The sequence below is a fragment of the Xiphias gladius genome, chromosome 6, assembly GCF_016859285.1.
Source record: "Xiphias gladius isolate SHS-SW01 ecotype Sanya breed wild chromosome 6, ASM1685928v1, whole genome shotgun sequence".
Lineage (NCBI taxonomy): Eukaryota > Metazoa > Chordata > Actinopteri > Istiophoriformes > Xiphiidae > Xiphias > Xiphias gladius.
In genome coordinates this window covers 15,410,270-15,427,214 of record NC_053405.1, presented here as the reverse complement: position 1 = coordinate 15,427,214, position 16,945 = coordinate 15,410,270, and positions in this window count along the sequence as shown.

Sequence of the window (16,945 nt, the reverse complement as noted above, 5' to 3'; positions counted from 1 at the left end):
CCCTCTCCCTTTATCTCTCCATAAATAGCACTGGGTCTATTTCAGTACCACAGGTACTTGAGACAGAACAGACAAATGAGTGGGTCTGGATTGAATTGCAGGTATCCAAATGATAAAAGCCAATTTTATGGTTTAAGTCAACTCATTAAAAGGCCACCCTTTGAATAGCTCTCAGCTTCGAAGTTGCAAAATATGGTCTGTTTTTTTCCTGCTGTCCACATCTCAGCTGTAACTCCCAGTGGCATACTCTACTCAACAACATCTTCGTCATGTAACTGAAAGAGAGCTGGAACTGCATACCTTATTGTAGGCGGTTAATTAAATCAAAAAACATCTTGATGGACTGGAATAGTAATGCACGGAGAAGAGAGAAAGCCACGTTTTGCAAACAAAGCACTCAGGGGCAGACAGCTGCCTAGCAGCCTTACGTACGACAGCTTACAAAGCATGATGATAAACTCATCTACAGCGAGAAAGGCAGTGCAGCCTACTGGATCTAGGACAGTTGGAGGCTTGAAGTGAGAGACGTGTCTGCAGCGTGAATGTAATGCCATTTTCCAGGCAGCCGCCAGTAATCAGGTTACTGTACCCTCCTGCTAAACGCACAGATGGGATCCTCCTCCTTTTACTGCCATCCCTCATCATTAGCAGCTGCAGGCCAAGCTGCAAGCAGCAACACAGCTATAGTGTAAGTAATGACTTAGGTTGGCTCTGCAAGAGGGGCTCAGTGTCCTTTTCTCCCCAGTTTTTCTTAATGGGCAGGTAATGGGGAAAGAGGAAATTGGTCACTGGGGCCTGGAGAGGGCTTTTGTTCTGCCAGGATGTGAGGAGTTATCAAAGGGAGAGAGAGTCAAAGTGGAGGCAGAGGGAGAGTTCAGCCTGTGGGTGAGCTTTACTGCCCAGCCACCATTAAACTGCCTTTGTCCTTCAATCCTGCTCTCTCTTGCCATCATGGCCACCCCTATTATCTCTCAAAGTCACTCTTAGATGTGAATGTGTGGTATCTGTAAGAAGGGGAGATATGGAATGAATTTGACATGCCATTTAGTGTTGGTTTGTTCTAAGTTATTCAGTATGATTTTGAAATAAACAGCAAGTAAAACCTTGATGTTAAATGAATGAGAAAATCAACATATTCCATTTGTTTCCCCCACAAGTTTTTGGTTACAGGGACTGAAAATGTATTTTCTCAATCAGCTTCTTAGTGGGGGCGCTGAGGTCCTATGCAAACACAAGCTTGAATCTTTTTGGGTATTTCACAAAAGAGATTTTCTTTGTTTTTCTCTGTGCTTGTCTTTGGTTTGAAGTGGGGAAAGGTGATGTTAGGCATCTCTGGGCACCAATCAAGATTTAGCTACATTTGAACCAGTATCTGAAGACAATTGGTGGGTTGGTGGGATATGCTGCCAGGCCACTGTCAATCAAATCTGATCAAACCATGGCCTCAGTGTTAATGATGCAGATGAGATAGTTTTGTTCAGTGTTGAACTCTTAATAAATAATACCAAAAGATGTATTTTTTTTCATTTTTCTGTCATTGTTTCACATTTAGTAATGAACATTTAATGTGAGGTGTATGTTTATATATGTAGAGCTGTGTTTATATAGAGGCCCTAGGTCAAAGGTCCTCAGAGGGTGCCTCACAGTTTGGAAAAGAAAGTTTATGCTTTGTGATTGAAACCATACGTTAGTGACAGTTTTTAGGAAAACAACTGCCTTATTTAAGAGTCGGTGTTCAAGACTGATTTTCAGAGTGGTTCATCAGCTTCACACCCTCTCACAAGCAGATCTGCAGATGCTTGACTTGACGCTGTTCTTCTTTGCAATAAACCTTTATATGCAATCAAGACTGTGTCAGCGGAGTCTCCTTCATCCTCTTCACATCATCACCATCTAATAAACTACAAATGTTACAGAGAAATACCTAAGATTGAAACCATGTTTTCAGGGGTCAAAACTGACTCAAAGCTTGAGACAGGATGTGTTTACTAACATTTAACTAAAAACAATCTTTCTCAAAACTTAACCAAAGTGCTTTAGTTGCCTAAACCTGACTCAGATTGCAAAACCCAGTCTCCAGTGTCAAAATCGTGCCCTTGCTATGTCAACCATCCTCTCTCTCCTCCCTATATCTTGGACATGGCACAAAAACATAGGAATTCATTGGGAAAAATGTTGCCCGTGAACATAATCCAGGCGGGAATCAGTGTAAAACAAATTAGTGGTAAATAAATGTGATTTTTGGTGACAGCATTGCAAGTAATTGAGAAATAAAATGAAAAAGTGACGATTGTGGAAAGTCGGCTGAAATTTGGATCCACTGTTGTAGTTCAGTAACCTATCAGCGTTGCTCTGCTCTCCCCTCACTTTTCTCCCTCATAGATTAATTATAGTGAGAGATGTGCAGTAGCATTAGGGTAGCAGAGAAGACGAGGCACTCTTACAAGACTATAACGTCAGCTTCTTTTATTAGCCTCCAGCTGGTGGCTCTGCTGCTGGTCGAGGAATCACAACCCCTAGTTCAGCACCGACATATAAACCCTGCAGGTCTCACCGAGCACTGGTGAGGGAAATGGATGAGTTTGGGTCAGGTAATGGGAGGTAGGGTCAAGCAGCTACGTTTATAATTGATGAGGTCAATTAGAGAGAGTGTGTGATGTTTTCTGATTGAAAATGTGTCCCGCTGATTACACCAGCATGGGAGAGGTCTAATGTCAGGATGAAATTAATTTATTTATTGGTTTCTTTTGTCCCCTCAGGTCATATCTGTCCATCAGGGTCTTCAGTATCAAATCAGATAAATGAGTTTCTTTTGTTTGGTTTCTGAATCATGATAGATGTAATCTGATATCTAAATTCAAAACCAGAGGAGGACGAAGATATTACACAAAATGACAGTAACCTGGGTTAAAGATAGTTTAATGTAAGCCTGAATTAATTTCCTTTTTTTTTTTTTGTATTTTTAATAGGGCCGACCTGAATACATCGAAGCTTTGAAGGTTCTACAGTTGCCATGGTAATTGACATCAAATCAGTATTTGAATACTGTTTTTCTTAATTATATATGCATTACCAAAAAAATCCTTAATAGCCCATGAAGGAATCGAACATTATTCATAATGCATCAACATTAATTATTATTACTTATTCTCAGAGAAGACATTTAATCTTAGTGAAAGTTTTGTGCATCACAGCTCTCATCTAATGTTTCCAGCTCTGACACTGGGACAGTGACACGTGACCACGTAAGAGGCTTACAAGTTACAACTATGCTAGCGAGATGTTGAAAAAGTCAAGCACCTGGAATAACTTCCAAATTTATAAGGATTAACCCTGAATGTAGTGTGCCAGATAAGCCAAAGGAAATTGGAATATCCCAAATCGATGAGTTTGGCAAAGCACCTGAAAACTGTAAGGAACAGCTTGGCCGTCTTAAAAATTTTTCTTTTTTCTATTATGGCTGATGTTAGTGTGACCTGCATGCTAGGAAAGTATAACGTTGAGGTACGATTTTGTCATAATCTCACTGAAAAAAGCAGTGCAAACGTTGTCAAAGTTATGGAACAATCGTGTTGACGCTTTGAAAAAACAGCGGTATCCCGTGTTAAAGCCTGATGTTCTGTTGTCCCATCTATCCACCCCAACCTCCTCCCACGTGTACTTTGTCACTCTAAAACAACTTTACCTGACTTCATCCTTTGCTACCGTCATAATCACTACTTTGTCACTTCAATATCAACATATGTCGTTTTGGGGCATTTGCTGAAATGACTAATGCCGTCGTTTTTCTTGGGAGGACAGTCTCCGTTTCTGAGATGCTGTAATACTCATGGTAGAGAAAAGCAAACTGTTAGATAAATAAACCAAAGTATTGTATCAATTTTGACATGATGATGGCACTAGAGGAAAAGTCAGAAAAAGTCATCCTCTGGGTACCACGGAACTCGCTACCGAATTTACCAGAGTTCCCACTGAAAGTTTACAAGATAGGTCACTAAAAACCAAAAATGTGAACCTCATAGTGGCACTAGAGAAAGGGTCAGATAATCACCAAATTAAGTAAACTTCATCCTCGGGGGATCATGAATGTTTGTGCACAATTTCAGGGCAATCCATGCAACCATTGTTGAGCTATTAGAGTCTAGACCAAAGAGGTGCACTAACAGGCATACAATACATTGCCACCTCTAGAACCACGCCCCTAAAAGTACAACAAACGTAACGTTAGGAAAGTGTGGGCTTGTAAAATTTGCTAGTTCAAAACTCTGACCAATTAACACGTGAGTAACCACAAGTCAATGGTCCAATGGAGCTGTGTGGAGATTGTAGTTAACCCATGTTTCTGTGAGCGTAACTACACAACCATTTGAGTGGAGCATTACTGAGAATTTCACTTTCTACAAGTCTGTCCTAAATTAAAAAAATATATAGTTTGAAAGTAAAAGAGTCCTTAAAACCATCAATACTGATGTAAACTATTGCTTAACACCACATAATTAAATACATGAAAACAATACACCTGCTCTGTGAGGTGCTCAGAGCATCTGTGTTGTTCAAAATAAAACAAGCCAACGCTGCATATCATTAGTCTTAGACGACAGAGTGCACTGGGGAGTAAATTCACATGAGGAATTGCTGAATTGCAGGTATTTCACAAGTTCGCTGCCGCTTCCTCCACTAACTCACAGATGGCTTATGTGTTTCTGGTTTGTAGCTACTGTACATAGAATGATTAAGGAGAGAACTGATTCACTGTTATTTGTTTCATAGCTGAAATAGAGACACTGCTTCACTTACTGTTATGCCAGGCCTTGGTCATTAGGGAATGAAAAATAAACCCAGTGTAACAACACTGTACTGTATAAGCCTATGCACTCAATAAACAGTTTTCATTTAGTATTGCCATTATGCGGAGAACAAAATTGTCTTTTTATAAAAAGTCATTTTTGCTTCCTTGACCTTATTTGTGGGGACACTTTTGCACATTTCTAGGGGAGCTCTATTTTGCTATATTTGTATGTTTTTATATTTATGTTTTAAAGTTATAATCCACAAGATTAACTTTATTTTCATTTGTGGTCAGCATTTTTTCAGCAACAGCCATTCAATGTCTTTTCATTCATTAATAACTTTTTACCGTAGTAGTTTTTACTGGTAGCAGCAGAGTCCACCATTCCTGCACTGGATTCAGATTGCTTATCTGAACATGAGGGATCCACAGGAAGACAATACAGCATGTATTCCAGCAAAATTTTATCTCATTAATATCAGCCTCAATTTTTACCCTCTCTCTTTTTATACTGCATCAAAGCAGTATTAAGTTACTTTCAAATGCAGATGGAACATGCTGCTGCTTCACATTAAAAGCTTCAACCGGTGAAACACAGGGTGGCTTTTATTGTGAAGCAGTCGTAGGAAACGCAGCGAATTTGTCTCTGCAGATCACTGTTACAATTACTTTTGAAAGACTTTATTAAAACAATGTGAGTTTGTTGGGCTGCACTGTCAACACACTGTAGTATTAAACCACACTTCCCATTACCACATTAACAACGGGTGTTGCCGAATCAGTCACTGAAATCTTAGGGATTATAACTTTATCAAATAAAATTTTCACTGATTTCAAGTAAAAGAGCACTTTAAATTGAACATCTTTCACAGACAGTTTTAAATTTAAATGGTTTGTTTACCCGATCCCCCTTTAAATTCTGACCTTTCTTGTGGGTGTTACAAATTATGACTATGCGGGTGTCTTAGGCCTCGACCTTAAGCATGAACATGTGGATGACTGAATCCACACCACATGAGGCTGCAGGGGTGTAGTTGCAGGGTAAGGTCAGGCTGGAGAACATAAGAGTGAAGGGTCCAGATGGCAGCGAAGCAGAGGAAAAATAAGCTTTGTTTTATAAAGTACATACAGTAAACCTGAGGAGGTGGCTGTACCTCATGTTATACAGCTGTTTGAGTCATGTCAACAAGGAAGAAGGATTCCTTTAAGAACTGACCTGAGATTAATGAAAGGGTTACATTTCTCTTAAGACAGTGAAAAATGTGATCTTTTTGTTGTAAGAGGGTGGACTTTGTTTAGCAGGTAACACACATCTGGAAACTGCTGGACTAAAATAATCTTCTCATTAACTGCTCAACATTACAGCTCCATTGACAAGCTGTCATTCTCTCAGGTCTAAATTAATGAACCTGTCAATCTAAAGGAGCAGCAGTCCATATTTGGAAGCTGATTCTGATGTGTAATTTGGCGCTACTCAAAATCACTCCTGGTAGCAAGAATTAGAGATGAAAACTAAGGTAAAAGAATAGCAAGAAGGTGCTGAAGTGTTGCTAGTTTCTGGAGCTGATGACAGAGTGACCCAAGTAAAACCTATACTCTATAATTGTAAATTCAAGATTTTAAGTCTCCAATAGCATTAATGAATAAGAGGTGACAGCTGGGCTTACAAGGTTGATTTGTTTTTGTGTCGACTATATGGTTATGGCCGCTCAAATTGAAAGCCTGTTTCCTGTCCTTGTGGCTGACATGACCATAAAGAACCATAACTGGAGCTGTGGATGGACTTCACTTTAAAGTGTTACAATTCAATCTCACTCCTCTGTCAGCAGGCATGAGGAGTAATTTAAAAAATTCAAAGAAAAAAAAAAATCAATCTTATGTTTCTGAGAAGAGAGCAAGTCAAAACAAAGCCTATTATTTGGTTCTGTGGTACCTGATAGTGGAGTTGTCTCCAGAGAATAAATACAGTTTTAGGGGAAAGAGAGGAAAGAAGAGCGTTTTGAGAGAATGGTAAACACAGTATAGTGGATCTTACAGTCCTGTGAGAGGGTGCGTGTGTGAACACGAGCTTGTAAATGTGAATAACATGACACTTATACAAGCGTTGCAATTAGTAAGGTTTAGGGAAAACAGAAATGCAATTCAAGCACAGCTCCAAAGCCATATGGATTCCAGAAATGTGGTTTATGTCTGAGATGTTATTATTAAATACTATAAATACAGATGATACTAGTTCCTGAGTGTTTGCTCTTTAAAAGAGACATCCTAACTGACAAAATGCACATTTATTGACAGTTTATTTAGTTTAAATCCTATTATCCTCTCCATACATTCCCTACATGTACTACACCTCCAGCCAGACTGCTAAATCTGTGTATGTGCTCTATATACTGTAAGTAAGCTGAGTAACACAATATAAAAATGTTAATATGTACAGTTATAATGAGAAATGGGAATGCATTGTCTACTACTCAGAGAGCTCAACCAAGCACACAAGTAACCTCAGCAAAATCCTTGTGTTTTTCTTTGCTAAATCGGATTCTAGTTAATGAAATGTTCACCTGCCAAAAAACATCTAATGTGAGTACTCCAGCTTGGAGGAGCCCAAAGATGTATGTAATGAATACCACAGGCCATTTTTTACACCAATGCGGTCACCGCCGGATTCGTTTCGCTCAACAGTTCACAAGTATTTTCAGTCAAGTGGACACGGTGTCCAGTGTGCATAGATATTAATGAGTCAAACGCACATCCTCCGGTGTAGTATCCCAGTTGCCCTCAGAGTCGGGTCCTTGTACAGGCGTAGTTGAAATTGACATGCTTTTTACATGCTCTGTGATCCAGTGTTAATGTTTTATGAGCAGCGGCCAGTGTTTCGTGTTCATGTTTCAACATGAGCCTACAGTATCCACAGGGACAACATACACAAAGCTCGCACCAGGTAGGAAGATTTAGTATGAGTATCATGTTGTGGTCTGTCAGCCAGCTGTTTTTTTAATGAGAAGCACCTTTTTTTCAGTTCATGACTCTAGGTCAGAGTTTGCTTTGCTTAGTATGAGGGATCCTCTTGCAGTGTCCTCCTGACCTCCTGACCTTTGACGTACAATAATATCTTGGCCAAAGACCAAAGGTGATTGTCCCTTTGAAAATGTAACCACTGTATTCAGTGATTGGCTTTAGAGCACTCAAAAGCAGTGTCATCTCTTGATTTCACAGTACAATATATACAAGAAGGCTTTACGGTATCTCCTGCATCTAGGGCGGGACCATACATAATTTTATATTTTGACAAAACAGTCTCCATTTGCTCCGTTGTTCTGGAGCTTTTGACTGCACCTCATGGTCTTGATCAGCAGATTAATTTTGCTCAGTTATCCTGGAACTGTCAATGTTAAAACTTTTCATTGTTCTGAGCACCTTTGGGACTTAAAGAAACTTGAGAAAGCTAGAGCTAAGAAAATTTAATCTGCTGATGAAGACTGTGACACATCCGAAAGCTCCAGAACAACAAGTGATTGACCGCTGAGTGGAGATTTTGGTCAAGAATGAAATGTCAAGTTCAACACATATTACTGAAAAATAAAGTTTTTATGCAATGTATCCACATGAAATAATGTTCAAGGTCCATACATCAATGCACATTGTTTATTAGTTAGATTATTAGTAGCAGTAGTTATTAACTCTTTTATTAGGAAGGTTAATGTTGATATTTTGGATATAGCATCTTGTTGACAACTGTCCAAAGTCTCAGCAAGTGTACGATAAGAAAATATTATGTGTATGAGTGGGGATTTTCTGGCAAAATACTAAATGCATTTTGTAATTGACAATATTTTTATGTATCCACATAAAAATGAAAGTTAACGGTGCATGAATCAATGCATAGCAAAATAATATCTTGGTGAGTCTGTTGGATATGCTGATATCGACTGAGTGGTGGCATGTCAGGTAGTGTTACATGGGAATTTTTCTATGACCAACCCTATCGATTGGTACAGTCCAAACATGAGCACAACCTATGGTGGTAGCGGAAATATAGATTATGTTGATAAGATTGCGGATTTAATATGTTTTACAAAACTCTATTGTCCAAATTCATGTTTTTAAGCAAACTCAAAAAATCCACTGTCATTGCCTTATAACAGCGTACAACAGCTTTTTTATTTTATATGTACGTTGGGATGCATATTGTGTATTGTTTTAACCATATCATCCATCCATGCATTAGTGTCTACATATTGAATTTCTGCAGTTGCCTCTGGTGTCCCAAAACTTGCAGTGTTCGGAAGGCCTGCTGAAAGGTTGAATGATTTGAATTTTTTTTTTTTTTGGCAAGTAAAAATAAAAAGAGAGAGGAATGAAGACCAGTTCACATGTCTCATCGTTTATGCTTGTTTATCTCTAGAAAATTTCATGACTGTGCTGTGTTTAGTCCCCATGTCTGAAACAGAAGTTCAAAGTCATTCAAACCTGGTGGAGCAGTCTCTCTCAGACACTGTGAGTGTGTGTGTGTGTGTGTGTGTGTGTGTGTGTGTGTGTGTGTGTGTGTGTGTGTGTGTGTGTGTGTGTGTGCATTCATCACTTGTGATGCTGGCTGACAGCCTTTTATATTTCCACCGGATGCAAAGGCACGATCCTTTTAAATTGTGAATAGATGAATCGTATTTGCTCTAAATTCAGAGCTCATGCTGTATAGTGCAGATCTTCAAATGTGAGTTGGGCTCACAAATCTGCATGACTTGTTTAAAATGTCAAATGCTACACATCATGTAATAGATGGAGAGTAATCAATAGAGAGTGATTAATATTGATAAGTGATTGATGGAGAGATTATTGTAGTCAAACAGTGTTAGCATTTGAAGTCTTTATTTAGTACCCAGGCCTAATGGAAGAGGGTCTCACAATCAGAGAGGGATTCTTTGCATTCATTTGTCATTTTTAGTGCAGCAGCTCGGCATTCAATCAAACAGTTGAACTAAGGCCAGAAACACTAATTTCTATTATGGAGCATGCTGCTGAATTTCTTGACAGACTTAGCACTAAATCCTATTTGAACAAAAATTTTAAAAGACAAAGCGATTAAATTTGATTCTTGGCTTGTGTTGCTTGTGAAAAAAAGATTAATTGTTAATTATTATTATTAATTTTTTATTACATTAATCAAGTCAAGTTCAGGTCGGCTCTACCTTGTCAAAATATTCTGGAATAAAAAGGATACAGAAAACCGCATGTATTATTGGTTCACTAGACATTTTTAAGTGCGTCAAATCTTCACGGGTTCTGAGAAATGCACGACAACAGATTTGATCTAAAATTAACTATGAACCATTTTTACAGTGTAGCAGTATGTGAGCATGTTTCCACTTCCAAAATTTTTTCTGATGGCCAGAATTTCAAACTGGCAACCATGTCGAGAAACATCAGCGTGCTTGAGCTCAGGGCTACTGCAGCCTTACATCCTTAAATATTTTTGGATATTTATTTAATAGTTAGATTGTTAGTTATTAACTCTTTCTGTAGGAAAGTTAATTGTTGATATTTTGGGTATAGCATCTTGTTGACAGCTGTCTGTGGTCCAGACCATAACATGCATGTATGTTAGTGTATGTTAATAGAAAAATATTATGTGTATGAGTGGAGATTTTCTGGTGAAATACTAAATGCTTTTCATCACGTACGATATTTTAATGCTTCTTTTCAGGTAACTAAATTGTCGGATTAATCAATAATGAAAATAACTGTTTGTGTTGCATCCCTAGACATGGGTATAACTATGCTCTTTCTAATCAAAAGTCAATTGTTGACCATGGCCCCTTTTTCCCAGGTTGTCAGTGTGAAAACAGCCCAGCAGCAGCCAGTGGTGTGCTCAGCTACAGCGACCAGAGGTGAATCTTAATGGGGTGATCTCAGAGGCAGGTTTGTGGGGATTTTGGGCCGTAATACTGTAGCACACACTAGGTGGCCTGATGCCTTTGCACTGATTCCTATTTAGGCCGTATTTGCTCGGCTGTCCAAGGGAGTGGCAGCCTGTAAACCCTCAGGGACAATATTCCTCCATCTAACCCCATTATAAGGCATTACGGTCCTCTGCCTTTCCCTGTCTCACTTGATTTTTGCGAAGGCTCAGTAACGGCACATTCTCACCATAATGAAATATATATTCAATTGCACAGCGCTGAAATTAGGTTCATAGGGAATCAGGGGAATGGTTATTTTCCTGTGCGTAAATCTAACAGTGCACAGTTAGATGTTGTTTGTTTTATGAAACCGTAGTTAATTAAGTCTTGGTTAATAAATCAGGGATTGTATCTAAATTAAACATTGTTGGATCCAGCATAAAAAAAAGTTTATTGCTGTAGATAATATTTTACTATCTTTTTTTCAGCATGTGCACAACACCAGCTTGTTTGTGGGTTTAGTTTTATATTTAGTCCTGTGGGCTCTGTTAAGTGATGGTGAACATCCTCCTGACATTCACAGCAAACCACGGCTGAACGGTATTTCAAAAATAATCTCAAATATTTCAGATACTGCAGGGGATACCAGAAAGTTACTCCCTCAGAACAATTCCAGTGGTGTCAGGGATCAATCACAGAAAGCACGAAAGCTCACACTACATCCGAAGTTCACACCTCATCTCAGTCCAACCGATCAATACTGAATTTATCCACATGAGACAGAGATTATCATAAGTAGTTTATCATAGCCTTTTCTATTTTATCGATGACAGTTATAAAGGTGCTGAAATGACTAACTCTGCCAATTTATAAAAAAGAGGATAATTTTATGGTATAAAGACATTACTCCACAACCATCAAGTTATTCAAATGAATTCATTTAATCACTGTTAACAATTGAACTATTTTGAGTTAATGGTATGGCTTCAACAAAATGTAAGCAAAAATGATAAATGTCGGCAAAAAAATAACCGCTAAGCCTCTCGGGATAAACTCATTATAGTGAGAATACGATCTGTGAGCTGGATGGGGCATGTGACACAATAGGTTTTGGGTCCAAACAAAACAAACATTAACAACAGAAGTCTCATTGTCTAGTTTCTGCTGTAAACGTAAAAAGGGCAACAAGAGCTGTGGGCTCAATTCTTTTCAACACTTCCCCATAACTGTCTCACCGATTCTTGCTGTCATGTGGTGCCAAACTCACCTATGTGACACCTGAGCAAGCTAAAGCAAACTCAAAAAAGTATTTGCGTTGGATCTGAGTCACAGCAGAAGCCTGACATGCCCTTCAGTAGTTAAATGCTGCAGGTGCAGAAATGCAGCCGCAGGGTGGCTTTCAGCAAATCGCCTGAAACCCCTTTTGTTGACTGAGGGATTTAAAGCGTCACCAAAGCTTAAATCCATACAGACTTGTCTGTCACAGTACTATGGGAGACATTCCTGACAGGCAAACACTTCTACACAGATCACCGGCTAAGCACTGCTGTCCAAGCAATCTGTGGGTGAAAATCTGTGCAAATGGAATAAGCTGATTCACTTTAAAGTGGCTGAAGAGCTGAAAACAAAGAGGAAGCTGAAGTGATTAAAGGGCTTTTGGTCGTACATTTCACAGAGTTAGTTTTTAATTTCTGGCATATTTATTTGAATCAAAGTGGCAAACACATATTGTAATCTCAATTTTGAGTAGGTCAGCCATTTAATGCACTTTGAGTTGCCACAACTTCAAGTATAGTGTTATATAATTTATTATTTAATGGTTCTCATATTTGGTTAGCTAATGTTAAATAAAATAGCCTTTGTTCTTAGCTAACTCAAACGGGTGCTGGCTCCAGCTACATGTGTACCGTGAGGACATTAGAGCGGTGTCAATCTTTTCATCTAACTCTTGGCATGAAAGAAAATATGCATATCTCCCAAAATGTCGAGATACTCCTTTAAATCAATGCAAAAATGAGGCAAAGTTTAATTCACCATGCATCTCTTGCTTAGTTGTTTCTAGAAAACAATCCCAACCAAAATATTTTCCGGACTTTGATTGTCTTTATCAATGTGATAAATATTTCCCTATGCGGCATGAATTTCTTATTTTGTTACAGAGGAAGTAAGTTAACCAAGGAATCAAAATACTGATTACAGATGAGAAATAAATCCACCATGCTGCGTTTCAGGGTTATAATTATGTGCACATTAGAATAATTGCAATTATATGAGAAAATTTGCTGCAAGCACAATAGAGAATTGATTCACAAATCAGAAAGTTCTCTAAATCTGAATGTGCCTTTAAACTGTTTTAAGCCTCGAGAGTTAGATCATGTCTAGTGCTCAGACATGTTTATTAGGGTTGCAATGACTTAATGTCACATTTTTCAAGTCTTTATAAACCACTCTGGGAACATGAGTGGGTAATAAATGTACTCGGGAGACAAGACTTGGCGTAGAGGGTAGTTATTTGTACTGGAAGGTAAATTTCCCTCAGCCGCAGGCTGTAAATCTGGATATGATTTGTATTAGCCATCATCCACAAACAAATCTCATCTTTAACATGACACTGCTGCAAAGACTCTCACAGTACAGGCCAATAGTTTGGGACAGTGATTCATTGGCAGCTGTAAGCGCAGTGAATTCTTCAAATTATTTTTCAAGACCACATCAGGTTGCAGTTTTCAGTGACATAGTATATGCAGCTGCCACCATTCATTATAAGAAGCAATCCCTATAAAGTATATGAGAGCCAATAAACAGTGGCAGAAAATGTCATATTGATAGAAAACCTCCTCATGAGCTGCCTCAGCTGAAAGGGCAGCAATAAAATTGAAGACTCATGGTAACATTTATAGGTATTAGCCTAGCTTATTTGGAGTATTAGCATTATTGGAAGTTAGTTATTGGCTTTAATGTCTGGAGTGCTGGGGATCCTATAACACACGAGGCCTCAGCACCACAGCACCAGAGTGAGTGGCCTACAGTGTATTTGTGTGTGTGTGTGTGTGTGTGTGTGTGTGTGTGTGTGTGTGTGTGTGTGTGTGTGTGTGTTTCCTACACATTGATGTACTTGCCACAACACCAACAATATTAACAATGGATTCGTCTGTCATAGACTGGCCATTGGGAGCACCGGGAGAAATCCTGTCGAATGTCTGGGCCAGTGAACCGTCAAAAAATCCATCAAGTTTTTACCGGCCCTGTCAGTCTCTTACCGGCCATCTCTTTGTGCCTGTCATTCAGGGTGCGCTTGCCGCACGCGTGTGCCAGGACTTGGCTGACTGGCCAATCAAAATATGTAATCAATCCATTTAAGAAAGCACAATACAATTTTGGTATTAAATTGCACCCACAATTGTGCCTGCTCACTAAATGACCATTACTGCAGCTCTAACCAACGGTTTCTGACCTTTTCAGCTACTGACCCCTTTAAAGCAAAGCACTTTCTGCTTATGACCCCTCGCTACTTGTTGCATATGTTTACCAGTTGTAACCAGTTGTGACCAGTTCGGTCAGAGATGGGGTTTTGTTTTTCCCCTTGTTTGATCGGAATAATTTTTAAAAGGCCTGGAATGCCTAATATTATTTTCACATGAAAAAAGACAAACAGTAGAGGAAGGTCTGAAAAAATGAACATACATTTGAATGCCTTTTTCTGATGTCCTGACCTGTAATCATCTCACAACCCCTCGCTTTGAACTTGCAACCCCTTTTTGGGGTCCCAGCCCCCACGGTGTGAACTTCTGCTTTTAACAAGCAGTGATAGAAACACAAACACGTCTATTTTGTCCAAGTGCTAAGTCTAAAGATGAGTCCAAAGTAGTACATTTAAAAATAATTTGTTTTTAAAGACAACACTGTTAAATGCTCCAGTTATTTAATTCTCATATCTGCTAAATGAAAGAACATTACAATCCATGTCTTCCTTATCAAGTACAGAGGGAAACTGTACTTCTTTCATGTAATTAATATATGTATGAAATAATATATTACTATAACTGGGACATTTGACTGTTGTTAAGACATACATTACTGAAGCTCTTCTAACTCTCCCTGCAATTACAGTACACTTACTAATAGCATAATTATCCTTATCCAGTGTCTTTTCCTCTTTGCTCCAGCACCAGGAGTGCTTGTGTTACTCTGGCCACCGAACTTGCAAAGATTTGTTGCACCCCAAATGCACTGGTGATTGCACTCGCCCGGTTTCAGTAAGTTGGAAGCTGGAATGCAACTTCAGTGCAGCACTGCCAGCTGATCACTGACTCTGAGGACCAGAAGGTTGAGTGAAGCCCTGATTGGCAGCCTTAACTTTGCCCCCCTATCGAGGGGCACTTTCCCTGCACAAAGGATCTGTCTTATCATGATTTATTCATGCGAATTTGATGCTGTTCCTTTACTCTGTACTGTACCTAAATGTGAATACATGAGATAAACAAATATCTGTTGAAATGTTTTTTTCAGATGTGACTGAAAGTTTTTGCCTGTCTACAACCCATGCTTTATATACATTGGGTCCGAAAGTCTGAGACCACTTTCTCATCCACTTGAACGTGGCTATTTTTCCCTTTTGGCTCCGAAATAGATCTTGTAGGGAAACCTCCACTCTGTTATACAATGCAGGACTTAAATGTCACCAGTTTAACACAATAAAACGGATCAACAGAAACGTGCCGTGATTTTGAGCAGTAGGTAGTCCCTAATGAAATCCATCTTTTATGGAACTGTAAAGAATGGGGCTACTGTGCAGTGCATTCTTTTATTAAATAAGTAGTTTATACTGCATTCCAATAACAAAAAAAAAAAAGTCAATACACTGACGCCACTATTTATGTTCTAAACAGTGAAATACCAACTTTCCTTTGACCAAAACAGATACGACATATACGTAAAAGGGCTTAATTGTCTAGTTTATATAGTACAAACGACAGTTAAATCATGGGTCTTTGCCAAAACCTCTGTGCCTACTGTATATAAATGATACCGTGGAACAGGTTTGTTAAGCGCCAGCTTCATTCAAGACAGTCACTACAATCTGGTTCTGACACTAGAGATTAAACATGACTGACAGTCCTGACAATCTTGTGGTTGGTCAGACAATCCTCAACTTGAAAGGATTCATTATCTTTACTTGGAAAACCTCTACTCTACAGTTATATGTTTAAGATCTATACGATGAAAGTTGAATAAAGAATTAATGGCTGAAAGGGACGATATCTACAGGGAAGAAAAGCTTACGTGTTTTTTTTTCAGTGGTCAATACAGTAAGCCACGGTACAGGAACAGGGACCTGTGTTCACCCTTTCATACCACAGGTAGGCAAGGTTACGGGTTACTGTTGAAGTGTTGACATCCGAACAGGATGGTCCCATGTCCGGCGACCCGTTTTGACAAGCAACCTTGAGTTTAGATATCTAAAAGGTACAGTACTGCCATGTCCTGAGAGTGTTTCATCTCCAAAAAAGTTTAGTAAAAAAAATTAATTTCATTGTGAAGAAGCAATGACACATGAAATTCAGTATAGATTATTTCATTATTGTCCTGTGAATGCCACGGAGGATGGTACAATACAGCAGCGCTGCATTAAAAATGTAATTTTACTCATCATTAGTCAGGGCCACCATGCCTTTGTTGTTTGAGATGCATTACCTGGCAATGTACAGATGTAATTTCTACACCTTATCAGTTTATTAATACTGTTTCAGTCTCTTTTTTCAATTTGAATGAGGAGACAGACACTGAAATTAATATGCATAAAATAACATTCCTAAATTTAACATTAATAAAAACTCTCATTCATATAACGCACTTTCTGACCTTCATAATGGGTAAACTGCTTGATGGGGATACCACCTTGAAACCCCGGGGTAGTATTTGATGCCAGGCTCTTGCTAAACCAGGTCATGAGTAGAGTTGTAACCTGGGTAAGATCACATTAGACTTCACCTTACATTTTTGAAAGGACAACGCAGAAGAACAGTCTGGCAAAACCCACTAATCACTCTGCAAAAGTTGAAAAAAATGCTCTGTGTTTTTTTAAGTCTGTCTACTGAGAATCATCAAGGTTATGCCTGAACTGAGCTCTTTTCACCCATACTCGTGCCAAGTACTGACAGTGGGGAAAATACAGAAATACTGAGGAAGATTTATAAAGCTTTTAAATTTGCTGGCAAATAGATAAACCGAGCCTTCTTAGACAGCACACGTTTAACAT